The sequence below is a fragment of the Callorhinus ursinus genome, unplaced genomic scaffold (genome assembly GCF_003265705.2).
Source record: "Callorhinus ursinus isolate GAN/ISIS: 27379988/994484 unplaced genomic scaffold, GSC_fseal_2.0 scaffold44, whole genome shotgun sequence".
Lineage (NCBI taxonomy): Eukaryota > Metazoa > Chordata > Mammalia > Carnivora > Otariidae > Callorhinus > Callorhinus ursinus.
This window is the reverse complement of record NW_027397106.1, coordinates 8,203,046-8,221,699: the sequence shown is the minus strand read 5'-3', so window position 1 is coordinate 8,221,699 and position 18,654 is coordinate 8,203,046. Positions and strand designations below refer to the sequence as shown.

At 39.6% G+C, this 18,654-nt stretch overlaps 1 protein-coding gene and 1 long non-coding RNA gene across 6 annotated transcripts in view; one reads left to right on the top strand and one right to left on the bottom strand.

The window, feature by feature from the left end:
* SCAF11 (SR-related CTD associated factor 11) overlaps positions 1–14,383 on the bottom strand; it is a 79,759-nt gene extending 65,376 nt beyond the window's left edge. For 3 of the 4 annotated variants that reach the window (XM_073882087.1, XM_025882622.2, XM_025882623.2), the window contains exon 1: positions 14,128–14,382. The gene's annotated coding sequence lies outside the window, so the exon portion shown is untranslated. Of the gene's footprint in view, positions 1–14,127 lie in introns of all 4 variants that reach the window. The other variant, XM_073882088.1, reaches the window with a different exon arrangement.
* A 332-nt stretch (positions 14,384–14,715) lies between these two features.
* The window catches only part of LOC141370771 (uncharacterized), a 163,369-nt gene continuing 159,430 nt past the window's right edge, over positions 14,716–18,654 (top strand). For both annotated transcript variants that reach the window (XR_012375104.1, XR_012375105.1), the window contains exon 1: positions 14,716–14,847. This is a non-coding gene — a long non-coding RNA (uncharacterized lncRNA). The remainder of the gene's footprint in view (positions 14,848–18,654) is intronic.

Genomic DNA, 18,654 nt, shown 5'->3' with positions numbered 1-18,654 from the left:
AAACATCTGAAGAAATAACACCAGTTCAACACACTCTCCTCCAGAAAATGGAAGATAAATACTTTCCAATTCATTTTATGAGTTCAGTATTATCCTGATAGCAAAACCAGACAAAGATAGTACAAGAACAAACTGATATACTAGATTTAATAAAAATAAACTGTGGGGGCGCCTGGGTGGCTCATATGGTTAAGCGTCTGCCTTTGGCTCAGGTCATGATACCGGAGTCCTGGGATCGAGTCCCGTGTCGGGCTCCTTGCTCAGCGGGAAGCCTGCTTCTCCCTCTGCCTCTACCTCTCTCTCTTTCTCTCTCTGTCTGTCATGAATAAATAAATAAAATCTTTAAAAAAAATAAACTATGGTACATTCAGTCATACAATGGAATACTACTCAGCCAAAAAAAAAGGAATGGACTAGTGCTTCACTTAACAACTTGAATGAATCTTAAAGGCAATATACAAAGAAGCCAGTGTCAAAAGGTTACATACTACACAACTGCATTTATATGACATTTTCAAAAGGTCAAAACTGTAATGACAAAGAATTCTTTGATAGTTGTCACTTGGGTTTGGGTAGGGTTGAACTACAAAGATAGCATGAGGGAGCTTTTTGGAGGTAATGGAAACCATTCTGAATCCTGACTCTGGTGATGGTAATACAAACCTACACATGTATTAAAATTCACAGAACTACACAACCAAAAAAGATCAATTTTACCATATGTTAGTAAAATTTAAAATGTTTTATAAGTAAAGACTAACATGTGAAAGTAATTTGGGGCTAGAACATAAATTGTTAATGTTTTCAACAAAGGTACTTTTTTTTTTTAAAGATTTTATTTATTTGACACAGAGAGAGAGAGCACAAGCAGGGGGAACAGCAGGCAGAGGGAGAGGGAGAAGCAGGCTCTTCGCTGAGCAGGGAGCCCCAGGTGGGGCTCAATCCCAGGACCCTGGGACCATGACCTGAGCCGAAGGCAGATGCCTAACAACTAAGCCACCCAGGTGCCCCGCAACAAAAGTACTTTTTCACTGACAACTTCATGGTCTCAATCTTTCCAATGGCTCTGTACTATCGCCAACACGTAGAGGTCACCCATATTACAGTGCCACTGATGAGCCTGAGAGGAGGTATCTGAATTTTCTATTTCTGGTTCTTGTATTTCTATAACACTGAAAGGTCATGTATTCTAGAGCCCATGAAGAAACAGAGATTAAAAGCAACAGGCACAACTTCACAACCCCACTAAATTCTAAGGCAATGCTGTAGAAATAGATCAGTTCTGAGACCCTAGTAATGGTATGGAGCTGACCATTTTTCACTCTTTGGGGGAAGACAGGCACTACAGCTGACTCCCAACTGGGTGACAACCCCCCCTTTTTTTTAAGATTATTTATTTATTTATTTGAGAGAGAGTGTGCATGGGAGCAAGCAGAGGGAGGAGCAGGGAGGGAGAGGAAAGGGGAAAGAATCTCAAGCAGACTACACGTTGGGCACGGAGCCTGACCAGGGCTCCATTCCACAACTCCGAGATCATGACCTAAGGCAAAACCAAGAGTCGGATGCTCAATCAACTGAGCAACCGAGGCGCCCCTGGGTTACACTCTTATGTGACAGGTGTCCACACTATGAGAAGAATATATCTATGATGCAATACTTTCTTTTAAAAAAGAAACACAAGTGCCTTCTATATGCCTGGCTACTTTGTCATGAACAGTTTGATAAGGAAATCATACAAAAGGCTTCCACTATTTCTCCAAATGAAAAACATTATAAGGCAGTATCATGTTACACGTCCTCCAATAATTTCAACATATATTTATGCAATCCTTCTCTAATAACCACACCACCCCTGCTTAAGGTATGGTGGAGGGAATAGAAAGGAAGAGCTGATTGTGCAATCTTCACTTCTCTTCAAGATTCTCATCTCCATTTTCTCATCCCTATTTACTAAAACAAGATGACATACTAATTCAAATGGTAAAGTTGCAAAGCTAAAGCTCTTACTTTTTTGGTTTCTTTCCAACAGCAATTCCTCAATGCCTATTACAGGTCCCTTGAAGGGAAGAGTTATAAATGTGGAAAAACAGAATTTACATTCAGAAGATTAAGAATTATGCCTATTAAAGACAAAAAACAAAAGAACAGTGAGGTGGTAGAGACTCATTTCACAACCAAACTTTCCAAGAGGACTAGCTATAGGAGCCCTTGGGATCAAAAGCACCATACCCTCTTATCTGGCAAGCAGAACAGCTGAGAAAAAAAAGTCATCCTGGATGGAAGTATGAGAATTATCTTTTCATCTTTTTCTCTAATCCAAAACAGAAAATCTGTCAACTATATCTTTAATTTAACCTAGAAAGACGCCCAACCTGAATTGGCAATCCCTGCCTACCCACTTCCCAAAAACATATATAGCACAGGAAACACTTGCAAATAAACAAACAAATCCTAAGAATTGAAGAGGAATTAATGACAATAAATGACCACATACAAATGCTTGTTACAATGGAATGGAAATGGATTTCACCTATAACAGGGAAAAAAAGGGACAATGTTCAAAACACTGCTTCTGAAATACTGCTTTGTTCTGTTTAAACAAGATTTTAAAAACCTTATAGAGTTTCAACTTCAGAAATTAGTCTCTTTTTTTGCACAGATGCGAAAGGTCACTCTTTGGTTCCTTAAGAAATGTCATTCTCTAATCCTTTGTAAATCGGTACAAATTGCTATAGTGAAACTAGTACTGATAAGAAAAAAGCAATTGTTTTGTGTAGTGAGCAGGACATTTACTCTCTCTCTACTCCAGTTCTACCTATTATCTGAATTTCTTAAACTCGCCTAGGTAGTTAAGTATAATTTTATGTTACCTAAGTATATAATCAGTGTATTCTCAAATATTTCACCATAACTTAAAGAGACATTTCTCAATCCTACTTCTGTAAAACATTAGTATTCTAATCTGGAAATATTATCACTTACTATGAAAACTTACTTAAGAAGTAAAAAAGAAAGAACACTCTTCTACATTAACATCAAGCATGGGCAGATACTGGGATTCTTTCCTAAATGTAATCTTATTATAAATGCTCCAAATGCCCCAAGAGCTGGACTTTCGGGTATGCATTCCATACTACTTCAAGATATTACTTTCTGACATTTCCTAAGTTATCTCATTTAACTTTTACAGTATTTTGTGAAAATGTCTCCATCCTATATAAAATGAAATTAAGTAAATTGTCTAAGGTCACAAAGCCAGTTCTAAGTATCCGGATCAGAACTTAACTAGTCCTTTGGCAGAAAAGAAAACAAATATTAATCTGGGTCACTATATATTAAAGGAAATCAATGGAAAGGCAGAGGTTCTCAGGAGAGAAATAGTGGCTATAAAAAATAGAGAAATAAATGGAAATTTTAGAACTGAAAAATACAGTATCTGAAATAAGATCCCAACAACAGACTGGAAACAAAAGGAATGAGTCAGTAAATGTGAGGATACATCAAAAGAAGTGATCTAATCTGAAGAACAGAAAAGTGAAAGACTAAAAGAAAATGAAGAGTCTCTGGGTCCTGTGGACAACATCCAAATTCTATTTATGTCATCTGAGTTCCAGAAAAATAAGAGAAAAAGGCTGGTACATAAAAAAAAAGTTGAAGAAATAATTTCCAAAACCTCTCCAAATTTAAAATTCACAAATTTGGGGAGATACCAAATAGGATTAACTCAAAAGAAAGATAAAACATGCCCAGACAAATCATTATCAACCGCAAAAAAGCAAAGGTGAAGGAAAAAAATCTTTAAAATAAACACACGTACAGATTAAATTAATGATTCAAATTACTGCAAACTTCTCATCAGAAACAATGGGATCCCCCAAGAAGGCAGGACATCTTCAGTGCTAAAGAAAAACACTGTTGGGGCGCCTGGGTGGCTCAGATGGTTAAGCGTCTGCCTTCGGCTCAGGTCATGATCCCAGCGTCCTGGGATGGAGTCCCGCATTGGGCTCCCTGCTAGGCGGGGAGCCTGCTTCTCCCTCTGCCTCTGCCTCTCTCTCTCTCTCTCATGAATAAATAAATAAAAAATTAAAAAAAAAAAAAGAAAAAAACTGTTAACCCAGAATTTTGTAACTGGTAAAGAAATCCATCAAAAATGAAAGGGGAAAAGGTGAAAACAAAGAGAATTTATCACCAGCAAGGTATATAGCCATAAAAGATACCCTAAAGGAAGTTCTCCAAGCTGAGGAGAAATGATATGAGAAACTTGAAATTCCATTAACAAGGAAGACAAATAGTCAATAGCTACATATAGATAAGAGACTATTTTTCTACTCTTAAATTCTTTAAAAAAATATGATTACTGTAAGCAAAAATTACATTATTGTCTAGTGGGGTTTTCATTCCATACACATGTAATACATGCAACAACTTTAACTTAAAGGTCACTGGAGGAGTTGTTTGGCTTCTACAGTCACTTCAGTACCAAATATTAATTCTAAATAGATTGTTAATGTTTCAGTGTGTGTGTGTGTGTGTGTATATATACACACACACACACACACAGACACAATTCCTAGAGCAGCACCGTCCAATAAAAATAATGTGAGCCACATATATAATTTTAAATTTTTAGTAGCCATATTTTAAAAGTTAAAATAAAATCAATCCTAGTATATTTTATTAACCCAATATGTCCAAATATTAACCAGTAAAAAACTTATTAAATGAGACATTTTATATTCTTTTTGTGGTAGTAAGTCTTTGAAATCTGGTGTGTATCTTACATTTATAGTATATCTCAAATCAAACTAGACACATTTCTAGTTGTTAAGAGTTGACCTAAAGCAACCACTAAGACATAATTCAAAGAGATATAGTCAAAAAGTCAACAGATAAATTTAAAGTAAAATATTCAATATATTCACATAATCAAAAAAAGCGCAGGAAATGGGAAACAAATTAGTGTATCATATAATTACATATAAATAACCTAAACATACTAATTGAGAGACTGTCAGATTAGATTTTACAAAAACACTGGGTTACATACTGTCTACAAGAAACTCAACTTTTTTTAAAAAAAATTTTTGAGTATAATTGACACACAATGTTACATTAGTTTCAGGTGTACAACATAGTGATTCAACTTCTCTACACCTTATGCTATGCTCCCCACAAGTGTAGCTACCATCTGTCACCATACAATGCTATCAAAATATTAAGATTATATTCTCTATGTTGTGCCTTTTATTCCTGTGATTTATTCATTACATAACTGGAAGTCTGTATTTCCCACTCCCCTTTATCCATTTTGCCCAGCCTCCCACCCTCCCCTTCCCTCTGGCAACTATCAGTTTGTTCTCTGTATTTATAGGTCTGGCTCTGCTTTTTAAGAAACTCACTTTAAATACAAAACACAGGTTAAAATGAAAGTATAGAAAAAGATATGCCATGCAAATAGTAGTCAAAGAAAGCTGGAGTGGCTATATTAATATAAAATATATTTTTAACTTTTCTTAAGGGCTTGACTGGATTTCTCCTTCATTTAGTTTTATTAGTTTTATCTACTTCTGTAGCAGTTTTGAAACAATAAAGCTATTTTCCGTTTCATGCATCTCCCTCATATTACTCATGTTGATGTCTAAGTAACTGAACACGTACAACAGTTCCTAAAGAAATACGGCCTTAATGCATTAAAGCTGTCCTATCTGAAGGCTCATCTATGGTAAGGTTTTCAGGTGAATGATACCTTACAAATTTTTTAAGTTTTTAATATTTATTTCCCATTAGAACAATAATTTAAAGAAACAATTTTTTTTGACAGGTCATCTAGGCATACAAAATAGTGTGACAAGTATATTTACCTTAACAGCTCATTTATCATTTGTAAGCTGTTTCACTGAGCCCAGAGTATTTTCAAAGCAGTGTTGCTGTGGCTGCTCTCTTTAATATTTATATTTCTGTTTTCATTTACTTTAAGCTGCTGAGCTACTACTTTGGCCAGGGTATTGAGGCTGGCTTGGAACACAAAGACAGATTAAGATACTATAACCCTTCCTGCTGCAAAAACTAGAGTTGGAGAAGTAGCATACAAAAGATGAACAAGATAGCATATGCTAAGTGCCAAATGTGAACCTCAGGCATTTTTCAGGATTAATTTAGTCAGAAAGAATTCATTTAGAACAGCAATAGGAAATAAGGGTAAAGACATAATTATGGGCCAGAATGTAAAGGGACTTAAATTATTTTGTAAAAAGTAGGAAATCGCTAAGGAAAAGTCCACCTCAATCCCATTTATCTATTTTGACATGTTTAAACTGGGGGTTTTGAAAATAACGCAGCAACAGAAAGTGGAGAAAGAGAGAAAAGGATGGAAAACTAATTAGGAAAAAATGGAAGAACACTGGGGAGCAATAAAGAAGGTCTGATTAGGACTAAGCCCCTCAAGGGCAAAGGCCATGTTTCATCGCCAGACCTACTAGACACAGATATCAACAAACCTATAGCAGAAGATTATGGGTAGGGATAATGCCTACTTTATATCAGGCAATAAACTCTGACATGCCTTTGCACATTTAATCCTCAAGACCCCATACTACAGAACATTTTAAAAATTAAAACACCACCAATATTCAACACTAATAATATCGCATTAAAAAGGTTTGAAAATCACTCAAAAGAGTTAAGGTATGAAACAAAAGAGACTGGAATTAGCTGCTATTACCACTGGACTTCGGTAAGTGTTCCTTAAAAATTAAAATAGGTGAGGACACCGATTAAGTCACCAATAAAAGGTGACAATCACTATCTGGGACAACTAGAATGAAAAGCTAGGTCTGACTGACTCCAAAGAACCAATTTTTACCTTACTGTCAAAATTATATTAAAAAGACTCTCCTGTAAGTACATCTGAGAACTCCTGGGTAAAAGGGAAAATAAGGAGGAAAATTAAGTGTTATCACTAACAGAGATGTCAGCATCTCAAGAGGATTTAAATTTTAAAAGTTGAGAACATATTTGATCATAATTTTCACAAGTTTTGGTGTGATAATCTTTTATAAAAACAAATGAGTATAATCTTTAAGAAAACATGTCTATATGTTGGTATTCTGCCTAGAGGTGCTGGAGCCCAAGTTAATGCCAGTGTCCATATGAAGGATGGTGAGGGAGCCCAGAGTGAGGTACTGGAGCTCAATCAGAATGGTGAGATCCTCAATATGAGGTATCTGAGGGGCCTAGAATGAGGAATGCATCTTGGCACAAGTCATCAGAGCCTTAACAAGAGTGAAAATGTTATGCAACACAGGGGAGGAAGCAATAGTGACAAAAGGAATTTGGCTACATCCTGGTGACTGATCATAAGTAAATACGCTAAGGATACTGGGAGTCAGGTTTTCCCTTGTAAGAGAAGGGAGTTATAAATCTGGAGAGGGAGAAAATGAAAACAAACACTGGAAAACAAACATTGAAACTGGAAAAATTAGTACCAGCTCATGGGTTTTTGCATATACAGAAATAAAAATAGCACCCAAATCTTGGTTTTCTAAATACCTTTCTTTACTGTAAGAAATCCCTCCTTGCAGAAATGGCTGATTCCAGGGTCACAGCAGGGAAAGTATGTACAAGGTGACCCTAGAACATTTTCTTGTGTCAAACTTGCTCAGAGCAAGTCAAAAGAACACAGAAACCAGCTTGAAGGGGCTTTCATTGGTCAAAGGTGGGACAATTTGAGAATAAATAGCAAATCTGATAAAGAATGGGTTATTTATAAAGTATCAAAATACTTTCCCACAGAATACTTATTAGTTACCAAGAGAGGGGAAAAAAAAAAACTTTAGTGAAGAAGCTTGGGAGACTTCACCTTAATCAAAGTGTCTATCAGTAAGGGCACAAACAAAAATTGTATGCCAACCAACAGGATGCAATGAGATCACAGCATCATTACTGAGATACTCCTGCGTGCGAAAAAATGCACAATTTGAATCTAACCATGAGGAAATACCAGGCAAATCTAAACAGAGACATTTAACAACAAAACCAACCTGCAATCTTTTAAAGTGTCAAGGTCATGCAAATCAAGAAAAGACAAGGATTGATTATTCTAGGTTGAAGGAGTGTAAAAAGACATTACAATTAAATGCAACACAGAAATGTGAACTCTTGTTAACAAACGAAATTACTGTGGAAACTGGCAAAACCTGAAAGAGGTCTGAGAGTTAAATTGTAGTAATATAGCAATGTTAATTTCCTGATTTTGATATATTTATGTAAAAGAAAGTCCTTATCTTTGTTTGGGGTGATGAGAAGGCCTCTGCAACTTACTCCCAAATGGCTCAGGGCTTGAAAAAACCTTCTCTGTACTTGTACTTGGGACTTAAGCAGGACTGTTTCTGCAACTTACTCTCAAATGTTTCAGGGAAAAAAGTCCTTTGTGTTGTACTTGAAACTTTTCTGAAAGTTTAAAATTGTTTTAAAAAAAGAAAAAGATTATCTACAATATTCATTTACAGCACCTAAAACTAGCATATAAGTAAAGCAGTACTCCCTCCAAATGACTATGTGTTTCCATCTCTTTTTTTATAAGAAAAGATTCTGCTTTATTATTTATGGGTTTCTTAATGACTTTTGATCTACATCTGCACCGTAACAACTATTCTGTTCCTCAGTTGCACTGGCCATATTTCAAATGCTCAACAGCCACATCAGCTACTGTATTGGTAGCACAGATACACATTTCAATCATCACAGAAAAGTCTACTACTAGACAGCACTGACTTAAGAGTTTGAGAGGCCAACTGATATAATCAATAAAGACCCAAGAGTCAGATGGACTTGAGTATATATTCTTAACAAGTGCTCTGACACTTAGCAAGTAATTTAACTTCTCTAGAGCCTCAGACTCCTTTCTGTAAAACGGATTAATACACCCAATATTGCAAGGCTGCTGAAAAGGTCAAATGAAAATTTATGTAAAATGTCTAAAACAGAGTGGTTGGCACATAGCAAATATTTGACAAACATTAGGTCTCTCCTGTAATGTGGACAGATAATTTCTTAATCTTTTTTTTAAAGATTTTATTTATTTATTTTATTTATTTTTTTTTTGACACAGAGACAGTGAAAGAGGGAACACAAGCAGGGGGAGTGGGAGAGGGAGAAGCAGGCTTCCCACTGAGCAGGGAGCCTGATGCGGGGCGCGATACCAAGATACTGGTATCATGACCCGAGCCAAAGGCAGACACTTAACGACTGAGCCACCCAGGCGCCCCTCTTAATCTTTGATCTCAGTTTTTTTACAACTAGTTAAGCAATTACAGGAGCATCAATTTGAAAATAAGAAGATTACTATCTTGCTTATTCAAAAGGCCAATGAGCTCCTTGTTGTTAAATTCAATGAAAAAATCTTTTAGCTCTTGGGGCATCTGGGTGGCTCAATCAGTTAAGCATCCCGACTCTTGATTTCGACTAAGGTGGTGATCTCAGGGCGGTGAGATAGAGCCCCTTGTTGGGCTCTGTGCTGGGCATGGAACCTGCTTAAGATTCTCTCTCTTCCTACCCCCCCTCTAAAAAAAAAGAAAAATCTTGGGATGCCTGGGTGGCTCAGTCAGTTAAGCGTCTGCCTTTGGCTCAGGACATGATCCTAAGATCCTGGCACTGAGTCCCAAGTCAGGCTCCCTGCTCAGCGGGGAGCCTGCTTCTCCCTCTCCTCCGCACTTGTGCCATTGCTCTCTTTCTCCCTCTCAAATAAATAAATAAAACTTAAAGAAAAATCTTACAGCTTTTACATTACTCAACTCTCATCAACACTTGACCCTACTGATTAGTCTCCCCTTGAAATACTCTCTTCCTTTGGTTTCTCTAATACCACAGTCAACTCCTACTTTTCTGACCTTCACAGTATTCTTTGGGAGCTTACATTCCTCCAGCAAACTTTTTTTTTTATGTTAGAGGCCACTGTAATTCCCTTTAAGTTATATTCCCTCCCTCAGGCAATTCCACCTTAGTTTTGACTATGTCAGTGACTCCAATTTTCTATTTCCAGCCCATACCTCTCCTCTGAAATTTAGAACCCTATTATCTAATTTCCATCTGGAAGTTCCAAAGGTATCTTAAATGCAATATGCCAGAATCAAAAGAACCTTGGTCCTTCTTGTGGTATCACCATCAACCTAGCTGTTTCCCTGAGTTGATGGCTGAAATTTCTATGTCCCTCAAGTTCCATTCATCAACAAAGGCCTGGTGATCTCAAACCCCACTGACTTTTGCCCACCTCCACAACGCTCGTCCTAATTCAAGGCATCCTCATCTCTTCTGGACTACTACTGCAAGAGTCTTAACTACCTTCCCTAAACCCACTCCTGCTGCTTCTCCTCCCTTTCAGTACCCACTACCACAATCATAATTCTGCTTTCTGGAACCACCAAAAATAAATCTAATTTGGCTTCTAAATGACAACTGTCTTACCTTTAAACAGCAAGACAGTTACACCACTTTACCCTTAGCTAAGTATTCTTAGTTCTGTCTATATCCTGATAAATCAGTTTCAAGATCATATTCTATCATACTCTCCTTTGAAAATGTCCCCTGAACTGAATATAAAGCATGGATAACAAGTAACTTAGCAGTTCATGCAAAAGACTGAGACTAGCACAGTTTAAAGTTTCGAACCACGATTAATATTTTTAATGTTTTAATGTTTCCAGCTGAAAGCAGGTTAATCTATTAAGTATGAAATATAAGCACCTACCATGTACCAGGCATTATTCAGGTATTTGGAGACAAAACAATGACGCAAACTGACAAACCCTGTTCTCACAGAAATTCACTAAAGTGAAGAAGACAATTAACTTAAGATAGTAATTTATACAGTATGTTAGAAAATGATAAAACGCGGGCGCCTGGGTGGCTCAGATGGTTGAGCGTCTGCCTTCAGCTCAGGTCATGATCCCGGGGTCCTGGGATCAAGTCCTGCATCGGGCTCCCTGCTCCTTGGGAGCCTGCTTCTCTCTCTGCCTCTCTCTCTCTCTCATGAATGAATAGATAAAATCTTAAAAAAAAAAAAAAAAAGAAAATGATAAAACGCTATGGAGAAAATCTGGCTTAAAAAGTGGTAGGAAATGTGGGAGGAAGGTCTGCTATTTTGTACAGAGTAGTCAGAGAAAACTTCAGTAGCAGAGAAGTTGGTTGAACAGAGTAAGATAATCAAGTCAGAGAGGAAGAAGAGACTCAAAACACTCAGAGCCTGGTAAACCATAGACCTGGATTTTACTGACTGAGAACGGAAACCCTTTGAGAAGAGAAGTGACATGGTTTGACAAATTTCATCAGGATCACTCTGGCAGTTGAGTGTTAAAAACCTATAGGTAAGCAAAGGTCATAGTGAGACTTTTTAGGAAACTATTTTGCAAGTGAGAGATGATGGTACTGTTTTTACATTTTATAGTAAAACTTTATGTGCCTAAGTACTAGAATTAACAAAGCCACAACTTTAAAAAAAAGACAACAATGACAATGCAAAGATGAGTCTTGGAAATACTAAGAGAATACCAGGTATTTTAACTCTGAGCTCTACTGAGTGCTACTACCAGTTAATACAATTCAGATGCAAGATAAGGTGCAAAGCTACTAATTTATTCTTTTGGACAAAGGGCATAACTAAGAATTTAGGTTTTAAGCTTCTTTATTTCACTGGACAAGGTATGTCAAGATCCAATGTATGTCACTAAAAGGCAAAGGTAGATGATGGCAGAGCTTTCTAAAAGGAAGTTACAATGAAAATTATTCTAAGGCTGACTCTTTTTATTACCTCTACATCTGCCACTCTCTTTGCTTAGGTTTTACAACCATTTCTCACTGGTGTACCTAAAAAGTTCAGTATTAAGTCGATGAGTAGTAAATACTGTACTCTCCTACTATTAGAACATGCTACTGATGGTGAATCAACATCAGGCAACTGCACTGTTTCCTCCTATCTCTAATTAACAGCACAGCTTTTCAGGAAAATTGCCTAAGCCAGGCTAGTGCCCAAAAATAATGGGGAAGCTGGGTGATCCCTGAAGAGTTCAATCTTTTTTTGTTGTTGTTGTTGTTGTTGTTTTTTTAAAGATTTTATTTATTTGAGAGAGCGAGTACGTGAGAGAGAGGGGGGGGAGAGAGAGAGCACATGAGAGGGGGGAGGGTCAGAGGGAGAAGCAGACTCCCTGCTGAGCAGGGAGCCCAATGCGGGACTCGATCCCGGGACTCCAGGATCATGACCTGAGCGGAAGGCAGTCGCTTAACCAACTGAGCCACCCAGGCGCCCTGAAGAGTTCAATCTTAACTCATGGACCCCACTACCACTACCTAAAGACATACCCAAAAAAATCACTCTTAAAATTTTCTCTATTACGCATTTCAGGCAGGCAGCATATTTATGAACAATTTTCTATTTTCCTATACAGTTTTATTCCCCCTTGACATACTGAAGAATGTTTTTAGAGTGTGAGTACACTAAGAGTAAGCAAACATCCAAATCTTATCCTACCAAAATCTTAAAATGTACTCAAAATCTTTAATGTACTCAAATTCTCAGGCAAAAAGGTCATCACCTGAATGTAAAACTGAATTACTATTAATATACTTGCAAGCACTGAAAAAATGTAATGAAAAAGTGCAGCTACAGTAAGAATTTTAAAAACTCATACTGCATAAACATAAAGTAAATTCAGATTATCTTTAAGAGTATAAAACAAAAGAAATCCAAAGACAATTTCAAAATTTCATCTGCCCAATAAATTAAAGCAACAAAAATAAAAATCCCACAAACTTTTTACTGTAGCTCTTAAACAACAGCAAAAAAGTGAGACGATTTAGCCAACAGCCAAAGAAACAGGAAAGAGAAAGCAATGGTATAGAAAGAGATTTGATTCTTATCAAAATTTCAATACAATTACCAATAAAATACAAAAACTACCAGTTATTTAATAACGTTTTGCCTTCAATATTCTGCTTAAGTAAGCAGTCATACGCTTGAATTAATTTTTAAAATGAAAAATGCATCTATTAATACGCTTTTTCCGAAATTCGGTGAAAATTCCGAAACTGGAAAATTAAAGATCAGCGTCCAAGAGCCAAACATTAAAAACTTTTTGATCAGTTTTGCTTAAAAATCTTAGGTCACTGGTAGTATGATAAAGATGTTAGAAGCAATCCAATATTAATGATAATCACTCAACTCGTAGACGCTGTAAGAAGTCCACTACAGAAATGTTGGCGGTATTTTACAATTCAATATCTGAATCTGTGACTATTTTAATCTACTTAAACCAGGCATTTACTTTTAAAACAATTTTTCCAAAACATGTATGGATAGCAAGACGGCCAGCAATCTCTTAAGAAATGTCTTTAATGATTCAAAATTCCTAGGTGTGAGGAGGGGCGACTCATTAAGCTAAGTTTAGATCCGGCCCTTTTGTTGTCAGCCCAGGAAACGGGTTTTAAAAACTGGGTGGGAGAAGAGTTTGAAATTCAGGACGGGGTAAACGCTGATGCCTAGTAGCGCCGGCTCTTCCCTATTCGCGCACTGAGAGGTCACGGCGTAGTAAAGTTTGGTTTCACGAGCGGGCTTGGACACTACTGACAAAAGCAAAGTCTCCTAAGTAAAGCGAACTCGGGGGTCGGGGAGCGCCCGGAAGCCCAACAAGACACGTTTCCACTGCAGGGAGGGGGTGTATATGTGCTGACTCGGTCGTGGAGCCTCTTGCCTCAACCCGCCCCCCCCGCCACCGGACCCCTCACCCAGGCGGGGACAGGCTCCGCCGGCAGAAGCGGCGGGAGCCGGGTAGGCCACAAGGAGGAAATGGGACAGGGTGTCGACAGAGAGGCGGCGGCGGCGGCCGGAGCGGGGCCTCCCTCGCGGGGTAGCGAGAAGGAAGAGGGGCCCTCCCCGCCGCAGCTTCCCCCGCCTTGAGAGGCAGCTCCAACTTTCCTCCAAGCGCAGGACGCCGCCTGGGCCGCGCGCGATTCCGAAACTTTGTCCGCCCTCCCGTCGCCCCCAGCCCGCTCCTCCGCTCCGCGCCAGCCCGTAACAGCCCCCACTTCGCCCCGACAGCTGCCGGAGCCCATCCACCCCTGGGGTCGGCCCGTGTTTACCTCAGGCCGAGGTCGAGGCGCTTGCTCCAGCGGCGGCGGCCCCACTGCAGGTCCCTAGGTCCCCGTCACGACGCCAAGTTCCCCAACATGGACTCCTTAGTCCGCTTTGAGTTGTTCCGGAGGTCGCTAGGGCGCCGGCTCTACCCGCCGGGTCGGGAGGTGGCGGCGGAGCAGAGAGCGGACCCGGGCTGCGCTGCTCCGCGCGACTTGCGCCACCACTGCTCCCCCTCCCCCCGCCTTGTCTGGCCTCCTCCCTCCCCTCCCCGCGCGTGCCCTCCCTTTTCTCCCCCTCCGCTCCGCTCAGCCGCGCAGCCACATGTCGGCGCGCTACGGTGACGACGGCGGCGCGGGCGGCAGAACCCGCCGCACTCTCCCTACTCGCTTGTTGGGCCCCGCGCGCACCGCTGCAACGCTCAACCAGACCACTGGGGGGCGCTGGTAAACCACCCTTAGCGACCTAGGAACGTGGCGGGCGGAGTGACGTCACGCGGCCTGTGAGCGGGAGGGAGAACGGCAGCGAGTGGCGCGGGCTTCTGGGAAACTTCTTCCGCGGGCTGTCATCCTCCCACCCTGCGGATTGTGCGCAGGCGCCGTGTGTGAGGCGCTCGAGTTGGCGCTGCCCTGGCCGTGGAGCCGCTTAGCTGCCGCGGACAATGAAGGAGGCCCCTGGGGACCTGGACGTGAGGTGTTCTGCGTGGCATTTGCTACACCATCTCTATGGTAATCCGATATTGAAGAGTGTTCTTAGGCTGTTTGGCGGTAGATTGAGTTTTCACCCAGCACCGTTGCCCACCTGAAATACACCTTACGGGGAGGTTGAAATGTCCTTAACTTGGAAGCCCACCTCTTTCTTTTCTCCTGGCGGCATTTAAAAAAAAAAATGCTTAGGGGAGAGGTTTTCCCTGTGGTACATCTAACCTACGCATTTCCCCATGTCTTAATTCCCACAACAAAAAAATTAAACTTGATTATGATTAACTTAGAGGACTTCCACTCTGTGGTCAGGCAGCGGCGTGATTTTTCTTTTTTCTTTTTCTTTCTTTTGCGGCGTGATTTTTCGATAATTTGTCGGGACCTGCGACGTGGAACCTGTGTGCCTTGTTTATTCCCCGTCGGGTCGTTAGATCTTTTGTTTTACTCAGAAACACCTTCACAGGCCGGTTTTTTTTTTTTTTTTTTTTTTTTTCCAAAAATCACTGACTCTTCAACTTCATAGTTTCTCTTCCGGACAATTTCGGCACGCTCCTGACTGCTCCTAGCGCACCGGCGTCCACCCCTTCTTCTTCCAGGTGGTCCTTTCAGTCCCCCGCGCACCCCGGGGTCCTGCTGACAGCCCCCGCGGGAGGGAGCTCTGGCCCCGGGCCTCCCCGGGCCGCCCCGCCGACGCGGCTTACCCCTGGTCTCAGTCTCAGCCAGCCGTGCGGCTCGCACCTTTCCCTGCCGTCTGCCCCATCCCCTTTCTGTGCACGCTGCGCCCCTCTAACCACGACTTGCGCAGAATGACTCTGCTCCCCACCTCCTTGAGACTCCGCCGGCAGGCCACCTCTCTGCCGCCCTCGCCCAGACTAGGCTGGTAGCCATGTCCCCTGCTCCCCGGACTGTGAGGTCGCTTCAATGGCACCTTCATCCTGTGCGTCCAGTTTGGTCCGCTCCGTGTCTGCCTCACACTTTGAGCTCTGGGACAGCGTCTCCCAACAACAGCTCCTGGCACAGTGCCTGTCACTCAATGAGAACTTGGTCAATAATTGCTGGAGGAATATATGAATGGCAGCCTTGTCCCGATTTCAAAGTCTTTGGAGTTTTACAATGTCTAGTTTTAAATGATACGAGGTTTGGGGATTTAGATGGGCTTTTCTGTGTTTGGAAAGTTTGAAGGAATGATGATCTAGAGGAGTTAAAATGGTTTTTTTCTAATGGAAGAACAAAAATTTTTATGAACGGCCTTTCCCCGTCACTATCAGAGCAAACAGAATTCCGTAAAATAACCAGTCAACAAGCACGGTGATGAGCCATCCAACAGAATAAGGGTGTAGCTTTGTCATGTATACATGCACGTCTTCACCCTAGAGAATGCGACCTCCGGGAATGTGATTTCAGGTGGAGACTAATGGGGCAACATTCTTCTGTGGATATTTTACATGATAATCTATTTATTTCTTAAGAAAGTATTACTTCTTAAAATTCAATTAAAGGTCAAATGATAATATCTGCCAATAGAAAACTATAGTTTAAAAAAGGCAGTAACATATACCATTTCAGCAAAACCACACGATATAAATCCTTTTTCCCCCCTGGAGCCATTTCCCCTTTGTTTTATCATTTTATTTTATTTTGTTTTCATCATGATAAATGTAGTCTTTAATCCCTACCCACCTCCCCTTTGGTAACAATCAGTTCTCTATAATTAAAGAGTCTGTTTCTTGTTTTGTCTCTCTTTTATTTTCTCTCTGCTCTTTTGTTTTCTTAAATGCCACATATGAGTGAGATCATATGTTGTCTTTCTATGACTTATTTCACTTAGTTTTATACTCTCTAGCTCTATTCATGTTGCAAATGGCAAAATTTCATTCTTTTTATGGCTAGGTAATATTCCATTTTCTATATGGACTACCTTTTCTTTATCCATTCATCTGTCGATGGACACTTGGGTTGCTTTCATAGTCTGGCTATTGTAAATAATGCTGCAATAAACATAAGGGTGCATGTATTCCTTTGAATTAGTGTTTTTATATTTTTTGGGTGAATACCCAGTAGTGTGATTACTGGATCATAGGGTAATTCTATTTTTAATTTTTTGAGGAACCTCTATACTGAACAATAAGAATTTTTGGATATATTTATTCTCTGGCAGATAATTAATTTTCCACTAGGTATTATGTGAGAATATTTTAAGAGAAAAATGCTTCTGATGCTAATGTACTAGTGGTTTCTACTTTCATGTGGTTTGTAATAGGCCATCTCTTGCCTCCCCAGGGAAAAGGCTGTGTATTTCTGTACCTGCAGCATCCTCCTACTAGTTATGCTTGCATGTGAGGATTTGTTACTCTTTCTGTGGTTTCAGTATTTTTTATTTACAATATAATAAAGAGATACAGAGGTTTAAATAAATGATGAACTATAAAATGCAGGAGTAAAGATTGATATATCAACTATCACTGTCAACATTTAAGATTTGATTATAACCATAAATAACACAACTGATATGCATCATAAAGCAACCTTCAACTGAATGCCCAATTGGCTTATTGTACTTTACCCGGCACTTAAAATATCAAACATGTCACACAGCAACAGAAACCCATACTGGCATCTTTAAAAAAAAAAAAAAAAAAAAGGGTAATCAGTATGTTGATTTTGAGAGAGCTTTACCAGAGATAACTGCTATTATTAATTTACTATAAGTTGAATACAAAATAACATTGAAATTAAGAGGTGGAATCACTGTGTAAAGACACTGAATTAAGTTGGAAATACGACTCTCATATGGACTCTCACATGATACCCTTGCAGTTTTGAACAAATTGCCTAATTTTTCTGGTCCTCAGTTTTCATATCCATTACAGTGGAAAATTGTATTTTAATGATCTCTGTGGCATTTTTATAAGAGTGTATGAATTCCACGGGTGTACAGTTTAAGACTCTTACAAGCAAAATATGACCAAATATATAGTATCTTGGTAAGGAATGAAAATACATGCTATAGGGAAAAGTTAGTTTACAGGAATTAAAAAAAAATGCTGGTTTATCTCTGTTTTCACAACTGTACAGAATTTTAATCAAGATGATACTGATTATTACCCAGTCATTTTCTATGTGGAATTAAATTTACTTCAGCACCAATCAGTTGGGTGTCTACTATTTGAGAGGTGCTGCTGTGAGATGGTTATAGATGAATGAACAGTGTCTCAGAGACAGTTTAGTGGGTACAGATAAGTACAAAAACAAACTAAGGAAGAATATAAGTGTCATAAAAGGAATAAAAAAGCAAAAGTACTGGTTGGGAAAGGGGGATCAAATGAGGGAGAGAATACAAAAAGAACCAAGGACAATTTCATGAAAGGACAAATCTGAACAAAACATAGTCAGGTATTCCATGTTAAAAGCTCCAGTTTCTCTAAGGTTGGTTTCCCATCCCCCACAGCACCTCTTACCATTTTTTTACCACTCCCCTCAAGTCTCAACCTCACAATTACTCCTGCAGAGCCCCTCAACCCTGACCCAGCAAAAGATCTCGCCACAGTCTTTAACTTTCTTACCTTCTTTCCCTATACCTGCAGTCTGTCTATAACTATCTATATCCACACACACTTGTCCTCTACCACAGAGGAAACACCTCTTGCTTAATGCTTACTTAGCTTTCTACTTGTGCTGTAGATCTGTTTTTTTCCAGACTTTGGGATTTATAAACCATTAGCATTTCTAACAGTTTAGGAACTGACGTAGATAGGGCTGCTAACTTTTTCTTTTTTTAAAGATTTTATTTATTTATTTGACGGAGAGAGAGATAGACAGCGAGAGAGGGAACAG